Source organism: Athene cunicularia (genome assembly GCF_003259725.1).
Source record: "Athene cunicularia isolate RWA chromosome 15 unlocalized genomic scaffold, athCun1 chr15_part1, whole genome shotgun sequence".
NCBI lineage: Eukaryota > Metazoa > Chordata > Aves > Strigiformes > Strigidae > Athene > Athene cunicularia.
In genome coordinates, this window is record NW_020799121.1 from 5,343,012 (window position 1) to 5,355,506 (window position 12,495).

Consider the following 12,495-nt stretch of genomic DNA (forward strand, 5'->3'; position numbering starts at 1 on the left):
TGTTCTCTAGTAATGCCGTGGTAAGTACTCAAGTGGACTGTATTATGAGAAACATCTGTGCATGATCCATCAGTGCCTCAGTGCATTTAGAAACTAATATTCAATTTAGTTAATAAATTGGGAGATGAGGACACCTACAGGAGGTGGGCTAAGGGATCTTCCCCAGGCTGTTCCTTAATCATTGCTTCAATAGCATTGTTGACATCCCATCATCCCGACCCTGTGCTGCACAGAACAACTGGTAGGTCTGGAGAAGACTGACTGATACTGCTCTAGGTCCAGCCATAGCTCTTCTGGCATTGATGGTGTTGATTTTTTAACCTCTGCAGCTGAGCAACACTCAGAAACCTGTGGGTTGGTCTGGTCACGCCTTTTTGTGTATGAAGTGATGCCTGCTAGCTGATGCCTGCAAGCAGCTGGTGCTGTCTGCTGTAAGGGGCCTCAGACAAGAACACACCCAAGAACATAATTTTTGCAACTGTGATGGAGACATCCCAGACAGGGCAGATAAACTGGTAGACACCTGCAGAAGCCCCTCAGGGACTCTTCCCTAAATCTTAGTATACTTGCACAATGTCTTAATATATGCATTAGATTCTCTGGAAATGGGTGTGTACTTCTTGGAAATTACATGAATATTCATTTCTTCTATTGTATACAGTAAGTTTGCTCTTGTCTTTCAGCATGCACATTAGGTGGAATGATCCGCCCTGTATCCAGTGCTGCAATAAAGAATGCCTGCCTTCTGAAACTTCAAACTAAGTCTTAGAGGGTTCTTTTGAGACCAAATTTACAGTCACAAAAGAATGGCGCAAAGCAAGTTATCCTGGACACTGCATCCATCAAACAGCAGCTAACAGTTTTCTTGATCTCAGTCCTAATGTTCTTCTAGCCCCAAAACCTATCTAAGTACCAGGACTATATCACGCTATCAGGCTTTCTCACCTCTGTGTCCCTGCTTGCCTCTTAAATCAGCCTGTTTCTCTTACCTCTGTCTCATGAACAACAGCACTAAACAAAGTATCTCATACCCAAGCACAATAAATGCTGTCCTCTGTTCTTCAAATATATAGGAAGCTACAGCAGTGTCTGGTGCTCAGGTGACTTTCTCAAGGTGAGGGGAGCAGAGTGCAACAACCCAGTAGCAGAATCCCCGTTTGCCCCAGTGTATACAGGACAGTCATGTAAACCTTGCTATCCTTAGCAAAGCAGAGGCTGACAGAGATAGAAATGACTTATCCACAGAAAGATATGAGTGATTAATTTATGGCTATAGAGCAAGTCAGTGGCAGAATTAAGAATAAACCCAAGGAGGAAACCTTCTTCCTCACTCCACCTGTAAGAAAACACACAGCTCTCTTTCCACAGTCAAAAAGCTAACACAACTAAGAGTTCAAAGATTAAAATGCAGTATACATATCAAAAAGGCACTGTGTCCTCTCTGCAGAGGTCTTAGAAACACATACCACAGTTTCAGAGACAGTCAGGGGATAAAATTCAAATCCACTTTTAAAGTCAGACAATCAAACAAACTTTTGTCTTTACCTACACAGAAGTCTTGTTTTCTATATAGGTGAACTTTTTACTCTTCCCTTTATGATTATTTACAAAACTAAAACAAAGCGAAGGTTTCATGCATCAAGCATGTCCTTTTATCTAAGAAAATGAGCAAAATCATATGTAGCACTGATTTTGGGATCATTTATTAACTGACCTTAATTTTGATTCCTCAAAGTATACTGTATGGCTTGCTGTTTCACCACTTGCAGAAGAATTTATGTAAATAAGATTTAGAGGCTGATGGAGATTGTCTATTTAGAAAAACAGAAGTCTAGAAGAGCTCTTTTGAAGGTGTTTATGATGTACAGTCACCTGAGTGCAAGAGCAATCTTCTAGTGTTTAGTATTTCTCCTCACTACACTCCTGTGAAGTAGGAAAGCCTTCATTACAGAAAGGGGAAACTCAGGCTCTGAAAAGCTACATGATTAGTGGCAATCCAGCAAAGCATTTAAACATGCTTACTGCCTTCTGTGAGATTCCTTACATACTTGATTTAGGCACATGCTTAAACACTCTGTGAATCCCTTGTTCACAGAAAGCTGACATACCCTTGGAGATGTTCAGATAAGATGCAAAGTGTCAGGCAGTCAGGGGAAGCAGATTTGGTTCAGCTGCTTTTCCATGCAAACCAGAGAGCATAAATATTAGCAGGATGAAACTGAGCTGACTGTTGGTCTACAAGTCCTCTCATAGCTTTGGGGAACAGCATTTCAATAACTTCAAGCTAATATCACCTTAGATACCTAAGGTTGCCAACATCTTTTTCTCCATTATGGCTTGTTCAACAATTCCTAAACTTCTGAATATGAAGGATCCTATACTTGAATGATAGCCCAGTCCAGACACAATTCCTACTCTCACTCTGTCTCTGAGCTTCTTAGAACAGGAGTTGTTGATAGCTAACAGACATATATTTATACTGCACAACAGAAATAACACTGCACATGACATTCATCTGAATCCATCTTATGCAATAAAGTATATTTTAGTTTAACCAACAGTAATCCCACAAATCACATTCGTTTCCCATCAAAGTGGGAATAAAAATTTATGTTTCCCCTCAGGCAATCATTTTACTTATTCTCCAAGCTTGAAGGCACCTTTTGTGACATTCACTATTCAATATTTTATATTCTGATTCAACATTATAAAGTTTTAGTGTTTTGGATAACAGAACAACATGATGTTCCATTTTCATAATATTCCTGTAAGCCCTCAGATACCATACTGCATATGATATGATCCCACTGACCTCCCTGCATTTAGTACAGGTTGACACTGAATGAAGAACTGCAGGGTTTATTTTGAATTGGTCCCATGGTACAAAACAAACTTCAGCCTGGGAAATCTGGCAATTGAGAACTTCACATGCATAAGGTGAATTGTTGGATGGTAATTTATCTGCTCCAGCTAGCTCTGTGTCTTGCTTTCAGACATGGCAGGCATGAACCTGGTGCCCCTGGCAGGCAGTTTGCTTCAGGCTGGCTCTACCACCACCAGGAGCAAAGCAATAGAAGAAGAGGTCATGTCCTACTGGGTCCCAAATTTTTCTTCTGGGTCCTATTTCACAGTTATGTTCAGTACTTCTGGAAATACACCAAGAAATCTGGTTCAGGATAAGAACAGCCTGTTCCAAGACAGTTTTTTTCATCTCAACATTCCAAATGTTCTTGAATGCTTGGCTCTGCATCCAAAGCAGAAACTCTTAATTCCGTTCTAACGTTATGCAAGTACCAGTCTCATATGACTGCGAAATTTTATTGTGACAATATTTCTTACAGACTTGGGCATTTGAAACAAGAAAAAATAAAAATAAAAAATTAAAGCAGCAAATAATGAATAATGGGAAATCTGGTGCATTCAAAAAGCACCACTAGAAAAGCAGCCTCAAAATGGAATTTCTCTTGTATTGAAAAGAAACACATCCATCTTCCATTTTCAGGGAACAAGAAAGTGTCAGCTTCTGCAAATAAATTAAAGATCAAATCAGTCCAAACTATCTTTCAAAGTGTATTTAACTGAATACAAATGTCTAGGCCATTTTCTGTAAACAGCTACATGCAACCCTGTGGTGTCCCACACAGATAGGTCAAATAAAGAGAAGAGAGTGGGGAGTATGTCTGTGTAAAGCTTTGAAAGGTGAATCAACACCAGATGAAGTTCTGAAATGCACTGCTGAATTTTCTAGAGGATCACCTGAGGGGAGACCAAGTCAAATCAATAGCATCCACCTCATAAAATCAAAGGGATTAGAATCCAAGCTCAAAGGCAATATACAAACTTACATGAAGCAATTATCTATGACAGATTTTAATTTCTAGGTCAAATACAAATATACACCAAATATTTCACTGGAAGTCTATAGTAACTGAATCTATATTCTTCTAGTAGAAAGATGTCTCAGGATGCAGAGAATCATGCTTTCCATGTGTCCTTTCAGCTGACCAGCAGTAATGCCAACTTCTGTGATTTTATTCCAAGATGTGCAATATATAACGTTTCTCTCAGGGATGCTGCACGAGAATATTTTAAAAATCTAGAATCAACACCTTCTTGGAAAGACCTCATGAATGCTCACCTGACTTGGAGCACTTGGATCTGGTAGAGTCAAAATAAAGTGTCTTTCCTTCATGTATCTGGGAGCCTAGTCCCAAATCACAGTGGTGTTGATCTACACGACTGTGTAAGCAAATGAATTCCAGGAGCCATTTCAAGGCTCTCCTTCCTTAAGCTGCTCAATAGCAGATGCTTTCACTTAAAGAAACTTCTGTCAGAGAATGCATAGCTTCCTTAGTCTTTATCTTAAAATGTCCACAGGCAAATAGCTTTGAAGACAATGATCTCCCAGTATTGAGGTCAACCCAGGTTCTTCTGCTGGTTTCTGCAGACCCAGACAGAAGTTTCTTACATGAGTCTCAAGAAATAATTCATTTCTACCTCAGAGGATCTTCTTTAGTTGGTCTTTTTAATCTTCTTTTCTGAGGTTCTGTATTGGATCCTCCTTCATGAGCTCTGTGCAGTTTTCAATTCACGCATACTTCATCTTGCTCTCAGGCTGAAGCACCCAATATCCAAGGTTATTGACTGTCACCTTCTGGTCACTCACCCCAGCAATTTACACTGATTTCTCTCATCTTGACTGCCAAGAGCTAAAAACTGCATGATCTAAGAGCAAATGCTTCACATGGGTAAATGACTGCAGAATCAGAAAGGATAAAGATGAAAGCCAGTTGGCAGACAGCCATTAGTGGGAGAGACATTCTGTTTCCCCAAAAACACTTTCAAAAGGAAAGAGGAGATTATTAAAGGTATCATTAAATAGGTTCACTGCTCTTTAAGAACAGCAGTATCTGGTTTTAACTGGAAGGATAAAAATAACATGAAATACTGTTATCAGTCACAAAACCAATCAGCTACAGCTTAGTGCATCCATATTATGGCTCTGAACTGCCTCCCTTCTTAAGTCTATTCTTTATTATATTTCATTTTATTAAGCAGCTTAGAGCTGCATTTACTTGTTTAGGGATTTTTTGAGTACTGGGGTTACTAAAGGACATGGATACTAAACTATCCAAAACCATCTTGCTGTGGTGACAGCTATATGGAATCCTTGGGAAAACTCACCTACACAAATCCTGTAGATGGAGAAGCTGCCTTTCAGGCACACAGAATGAGCAATCACATTTGTACGTAGCCAGCACAAACCAGCAAGGAATATCACTGTCTCTGCTGTGGAGGGACAGATGCTTCTCCACCACGCTGTTAAATATGCCATTAGGAAGACACTAGGAAATGTATGGGAACACAATAAGGCATTTGTTCTGAGAACAATGTTTACCTGACATATATCAGATTCTCTCTATAAGGCCCAGACTCTACATCTGGAAATGCACAGAATGTAGAGGTGGATCTGGGGCTCTGTAACGAAGTCCACAGTTAGAGGAGCATTTCATAGGGAGCCCACTCCTCCCTGTAGGGCTATATGGTGCAGTATGCACAATATCCATATAAAGGCAATCCCCCTTCTTCAGCGCCCACGTCCAGCCCTGAGTATAGAACTGCAACTCAAATAAGAAAAGGTGACACTGTGGTCAATGGCACTTTGCAGAAACCTGGTGAACTGAGAAATAGGAATGTCAATTTGGCAAAGTATAAATAGCAAACGGAGCTCTAACTGCACGCTTCAAGTATTAGTAAATGCTGAGCTAATTCATACTTATCTTACTGCATCAAGATCTCACTTTAGAAATATGGGGAAATATTTAGAAACAAATTGAAACCATAGTTATCAGCTTGAAGCACCCTTTCCTTCAAAATCAACAGGAAAAAGCTTTGCACAAATAGAACGTAGTGGTTTCCCCCCCAGGCTAAGCTTGCTAAACTGAAAATCAGAATATGGATCACCAGCAGCTAGAATGGAAAGTGGTACATTAAATGTTGCTTTACTTCTTGAAGTCCAAATCCCAGACCTCAACCCCTATATTATTAAAGCAAAACTCAGAAAGTAGTTTCAGTAGTAGTGTATTCAAACTTCCTCAGACTCTTGATACAAGGGTTGCTTTAGCTCCCTGAATAATGCATTATGTTTATACACTGCTACCAGTACTCATATTTTATTGCAAGCCTTGAAATTTTGAGATTACTTATGCCTCAGGCTTCTAGATTCATGTGATTATGCAAGAAATCCAGTTTTAATTAAAAACAAATTTCTACAACTTCATGTGGAGAAGATCATCTTCAAAAGTTGCAAAACTCAAAGTACACATAAAAAGGTACAAAATACACCTCTTATTAAATCAGGCTGTTCTTTAGGCAAGGGTTCCCAACCCTTTTTTTCACCAGAGACCCCCTTTAAATACCTTTTGTGGCCACAGACCACCAAGACTTAATTCAAGATTTAAAGCACTAGACTGCATCAAATATTTATTTCAATTTTCTCATGAAGGGTCTTCAAATTTGGAGAGAATTCATGTTCAGTTAATGCACATGCTCCTATTATAATATCTTTATTGCAATGACTGCCTATGAATTTAAAATAATAGCATCAACACTCTTCTTGCTCAAATGGCTCGTTTTATAGTATTTCAACATGTTAATTCCAAATTTGATGCCAATTTCTTCATTAAAATTTGATTAAAAGTTTTTACAATTCTTCTCACCTCCCCTCTTGTTTGTCTGTGTTCAGTCACCATATATTTTTGTTTATGGGTCCAGGGCCACCACTTGGAGGAACAGACTTCAGCCCTGTTGTGGCTCTAAAGAGGGCTGCTGGGTTAAGAAAATGTTTTTAAGAGAAAAACCGCCTAGTTAAAGTGGGTCCCACCAAGCATAGTAGCACTGAATATACTGGTGTGTCAGGGCAGGCATGGGGGGCAGGGGAGAGGAGCATTGAGGGGAGGGGGGTGTGGGCAAAGGAGGTGCAGTGCTTGCCACAGGCCAGACCAAATGTTTCTGGGCTGGATGTTCCCCACCCCTGCTTTCAGCCTTCGTGGACCCCCTGTGACAATATCGCAGTGCCCCAGGGATCCGCAGACCACAGGCTGAGAACCCCTGATTTAAGGTACTCTTAAGACTGTGGGAGTCAAGCTGAACTACTGTTACCACGTTGTCATGCAATGTCTTAAGCAATCTCTGTTTGCAGAAGCTAGGCAAAAATGTAACAAATTTGCAGTAATCATCAGGAGAAATGAATGCATATACCCTAATAGAAGTTAACTGATATGTAAAAAACCTGTGCTTTTTTCTCTCCCTCTTGTATATGATGCAAGACTTCTAAGAACAGTTTTCCCTGCAGTCCTGTTGCTTTCCACCAAGCCCTTGAGATTACACATTCAGCAGGTACACATTCCAATGCACCACTGTCCCCTGTTTCTGGATCTTTTTTCGAACCAAGACTTACTGCAAATTTTTACATTAAAAGACAAAGAAAATTCTCTCCGATCTAATAAAAGAACTGCAACGTAAGAGATAAGCTAGAGCAACGTTTCTATGAAGCCTTCCATTTCTGCCTGAGAGTGTCCTGGCGTCAGTAGTGCACAAGCACAATAGCCTTGTATTTCTTAAGGATGAATTTTTATAATCCTAAGAGGAATCCATAGAAAGACCTATCTTTTGAGAATCTATAGTTTTCTGTAAGATCCTGCTACTATATATATATTTATTTACCCTGAGAGGGAAGATAAATATTTAAAATTTTTGTCCTGGCTAAATAAACATACAATAGACTGCTCAAAGATCTATACACTAAAGGTAGGCAGACATGCAGATACATTGCCCTGCAATGGCTAAACACATCCTGCGAGCCTGCTGAGGCTTCATTCAGAAGAGAAGCTCTTACATACAATGAATGGGTTAATGTTTTCACGGACTACAAAGGAAATCTCATCTTTATCCATATGAAACCTTGACTTACAGCCTTAGCAGGTCTTTGCATGTTAGGGACAGCATAATGTCTGCATGAGCTGACCAGCTTTGGAAAGAGAAGTTGCTTCAGTTGGACCAAATACATTATCACAATTCAGAAAATTCCCCTTTTCTCCTCACCTATATGACACCAGGGTCTGTTCCAGCTGAATTCTATTAACTGGTAGTCTGGTTTTGCTCCTATCACAGCTGAACAGACTGTATGTTTTCTAATCATTTCATCCACCCCTGACATATGAGCACCCAAACAATTCTCCAGCCAAAAGAGCACATTTGACGGTTCTTCACTATTATGACACTCTAACCTATTCTTACAGGAAGATAAATTAATCCTGCACAAGCAATACGGTCTGACTAATTTATCAGAAACCTATGCTGTTTCTTTAAATTAGATTATTTCTAATTTATCTTTTTCTCTCAGATTCATTGATTAAAATAGGTTAAAATTACAGTAACCTGTTTCCATCTTGGACTTGTGGATTGCTGCATCTGAATCAGACTGCAGGAGAAGCTAGAGCGCCCAAAAGTTTGTCTGTTTGTCCCTCTGATATCATTGGCTATAAAAAAATTGCATCTTTCACTACAAACACTGCTTCACTTTGAAGTAGGTAAGCCACTTACTAAAGTGTTGATGTAGTACTCTTGTACCCAAACTTCCCACTGAAGTCTGTAAAATGCAGTGGAGGCACCATATGATTTAATTTGAAGGTTTTTAGTACTGCTTTCAGAAAAGAAGGTTGTATGAGCTCCAGAGACAGTATTGCGAGCACCAGAACCACACAAGTCTGTTTTCTTACATATCCCAAATGTTTAACCTGATTATCAGTAATGGTGCAAGCTGCCATCAGAGGATTTAGAGTCTCTTTTCCTAATGGATTTTCTGGTAGTGTTGTATTAGCCCACTCAAGTAAGCACAAATTTCTTGTGCTCTGCTGAGTCATTCATTTTTTATGTCAATTATATGAACTTAATTACCTCTGTCGAGTTTAACTGAAACTGTAATGCTGTAGTGATTACAGCAAGGTAACAAAACGCTGGTTTACTTTTGAAGCTACCTAGAATGTTAGCATGGCTGAAGTTAGTCCCTTCAGCTCTGTACTTCTTTGCCTAACAGAAGCCTCTCACACAATGAATGATAAAAACATAGAGCAAGCTCCAAAGCAGATTACTGAATGGAATTCATAATTTTAGAAAACAGCTCAGCTTCCAACTAGCTCAGGAATATTCCTCTCAGGAAAAACATATCAACAAAACAGAAAAGCCCTTCTTGTTGCCATGCCTTCAAGAGAGCTATAGGTTGGAAGAAAGGAAAAAAGGAAACCTAGGTAAGTGGCATGTCAGCAGGTGACGCAACTCTTCTTGGCCTCTGTCTCTTAATCTGCAGAATGGGAAAAAATACATATACAATCCTGATATATACATTTGAAAATGCTATATGTAAGAGTGATAATGGAGCTATACCATTGATTTCAGTAGGCTCCAGAACAGACCTATAAATATATATCGACTGTCATTCCACAATTCTCCTCAGCAGTTCCCATAGTTCTTAAAATAATTTGATACATTTCTTCCATGCAGCTATTTTATTAACTTGCACAAGTGTTACTGAGCCATCCCTACCAAACACCTCCATTGTTCTGTTTCCACTTATTCACCCAATCATTTATTTATGGTTGGTTTATTTCTCCAGTTCTATCACCTACTGAAAATACATCAGATCTACTGTTCCCTTAACTTCTGGCAATCATACGCATAACTTTTATAGCAATAAACACACCGCAGAAGCTTTGCCATTAAGTCCTAATAGAGTCTTCTGGAGCTAAAATAGCTCTTTATCCCCACCTGGAGGAGGGACCGACCCTTCAAGGAAAAGTGTTCACTCATAGCCAGAGTCTCCATCTGCAAATGCACTTAAAACATGGCCAGCATCCCGCCCAGAACGCACCACAGCAAATACAGTTCATACCGTTCTATTCGATCACACTTTTGTACGTGTCGAAGAACTCTCCTTGTCAGCTGTTAGCAGCTTGCTGCATTCAAAATGATGGACTTCTGTTTTTTTAAAAAAATTATACACAATATAAAAAAGGAAAGGAATAAGTAAATTAATCGCCTGGCAGAATTTCAAATGGAGGTGTCTGAAAAGCTGTTAATTTGTCTTTTCAGCAGACAGAACTGGATTACTCTCCTGCCACTGGAGTTCCTGCCTTCCCTCCTCCTACTCACCACCAAGATCAAAAAGCAGTTTTGAGATTCAGTTTGGGAAAAGCAGATTGGAGTAGAAGCACATGTCAATACCAAGAAATAATGTACTATTTTTAATTCTGATCCTGTAAACATGTATGTAAATATTGAATAATTTTACACTCATAAATAATCCTATTAAACTGGCTGAATAAAGTCACCTCGTAGGGTCAGAGCTGATGTCACAAAAGGAATTCCTCTGTTGTTCTCTCTAACAGCTTCTCACACTTTGTTTCAGTATTAATGACAGCACTGGAGTATGAGGCCACATCATTTTGTTTTACCTCCTACACAAATATAACTAGACCATTTCACTCAACTATTCTTGCATCTCCTCGGCCCCCCAAAAAATCAAAACAATCAAGAAAATCTACATTTTACCCAGACTGATCTTTTCTGACAAAACCTGTAAATCTCGTCACAAACAAAACCAAACTTGTCTGAACAGGATTATTTTCTGTAGTCATGTTTACTATATAGCAGGCTTTGGTATTTTATAAAATTAATAATTCTTTTCTAGACCTCTGACTAGAATTCCCTGAGTACTGGCACAACATAAGCATTCCTCTGGTTTTATGGAATTTCCTCAAAATCCCCAGTTTTTAAAAAATAAGCAGCAGATAGTTTTTCTGCACAGAAATTACTGGGGCTTTGCAATTAAACATATCACCTTGTTTCCTTCTAAATATGAATCGTAAGCACGTCTCAAACACTCTTCTACATTATTAGTGTTTTAATTCTGTGTATATACCAGTGTGATATTACTATCACAAGGATTTCTGTGACTTTCCTTATACACTGCAAACTGATTATACTTACCTCTATAACCATCTGTTTCTCCTGGCGACTTCAGCTTCTCTTATGAATTCTCTTAACCTGAAATGTTTCCTATAGCTCAACTGATGTATGCAGGTCTCATTTCTAAGAGCCTCATGTCACAGCTGCCTCATTTTCTGATGTAGTTTTCTAGCCATTTAATAAACTTTTAGTTTAAAAAAAATCTACTTTTCCTCCAGAGTATTGTGATGTTCTCCTAATACACCGTTTTTATTTCATCCATAGTTTGGATGAAAACAGCCCTTTTGAAGAGTCAGGAAATACGTATCATCAATGAGGTTTGCTTTTGTCCACACTGCTTTTACTTTGCCCACAAGATGCTCTCTCCTAACATCAGTTATCTTGTTACTGATTCTATTAACAACTGAAATTGTGTTTGAATTTAATATAAGTATAGAATTAAGAGATATTTTGGTGAAAATCATTTATTGTATTTTGAATCTAGCAACCGACTGCTACTCTAAAATTCCCTGTACAGCCCCGTACCAAGGCTGAAGGGATTGGTCATAATTGTTTAATGGGAACGGTTAGAACCTAGGTAACAAAACACGAGGTGATTTGTAAACTGATTTATAATACATACATAGGACTAGAAAAATGTAAGTAGTTGTCAAGGTCCAGGATTAATGGGAACTGAGGGCAGTGACCGTAACAGCTTGCAGTTACCTGCCAAGAAAACCGTGTCCTTAAGCAAAAGGTAATTCCAGCATGGGGAGAGCGCGACCACCGACTCATGGACCACCTACTCACATTACACCCCAGACCCATTTCTAGACATTTCTAACCTTTACTGTGCAGATTCGGAAATAGGAGGAGAATATGTTAATGATTCTTGGAAGTTGTGTGTTTATGTATGAAGACTTGATGAATATGTATGAGTAAGTTCTATATAAAGTGTATGATTCTAGTGCTCGGCACGTGTTGTTGGTGAGAGCACTCCCCTGCACGTCCGGCCATCAATAAAGAAGTGTCTGCTGATCTGCATCAAATTGGTGTCGATAAGTTATTTTTATCCCGGATTTCGGTGACAATCTGAGCAAATGATGGCTTCGGCTTCACCACCGCCAAAGCCCGAGCTGCTGTGGGCTTGTCTGAGCGCGGTTCCCTTTGTTTTGCGACACCGTTAATTTTTAACAGCTCTCCAGATACGTCCGCCAACGAAGCTCCCGGAGCCCCCCACATGGATTCTCGGGAAGGGGCCGACGCGCCTCGGCCCGCCATGTTGGGAGGGAACCGCCCCGAGCCCGTCACCATGGCAACAGCGGCACGCGCCGCTCCGCGAGGCGCGGTGGCCGCAGGGGGTGTCGTCACCGCGGCGCGCCGGGGAGCGTGGTGACGCAGAACGGCTGCGCCGGCACCCAGCGCGCGGGGAGGCGGCCGGCGCCGCCGTGCTGTGGGGAGCGTTAACGGCGTTCCCGCTCCTCTTCCTGC

At 40.1% G+C, this 12,495-nt stretch overlaps 1 long non-coding RNA gene across 1 annotated transcript in view; it reads right to left on the reverse strand.

Moving 5' to 3' along the window:
- Positions 1 to 520: 520 nt before the first annotated feature.
- Positions 521 to 12,495, reverse strand: part of LOC113486104 — a 12,397-nt gene continuing 422 nt past the window's right edge. Inside the window, exons 2-3 of the long non-coding RNA XR_003399540.1 lie at positions 2,015 to 2,025; positions 521 to 535 (exon numbers count right to left, since the gene is read on the reverse strand). This is a non-coding gene — a long non-coding RNA (uncharacterized LOC113486104). The remainder of the gene's footprint in view (positions 536 to 2,014; positions 2,026 to 12,495) is intronic.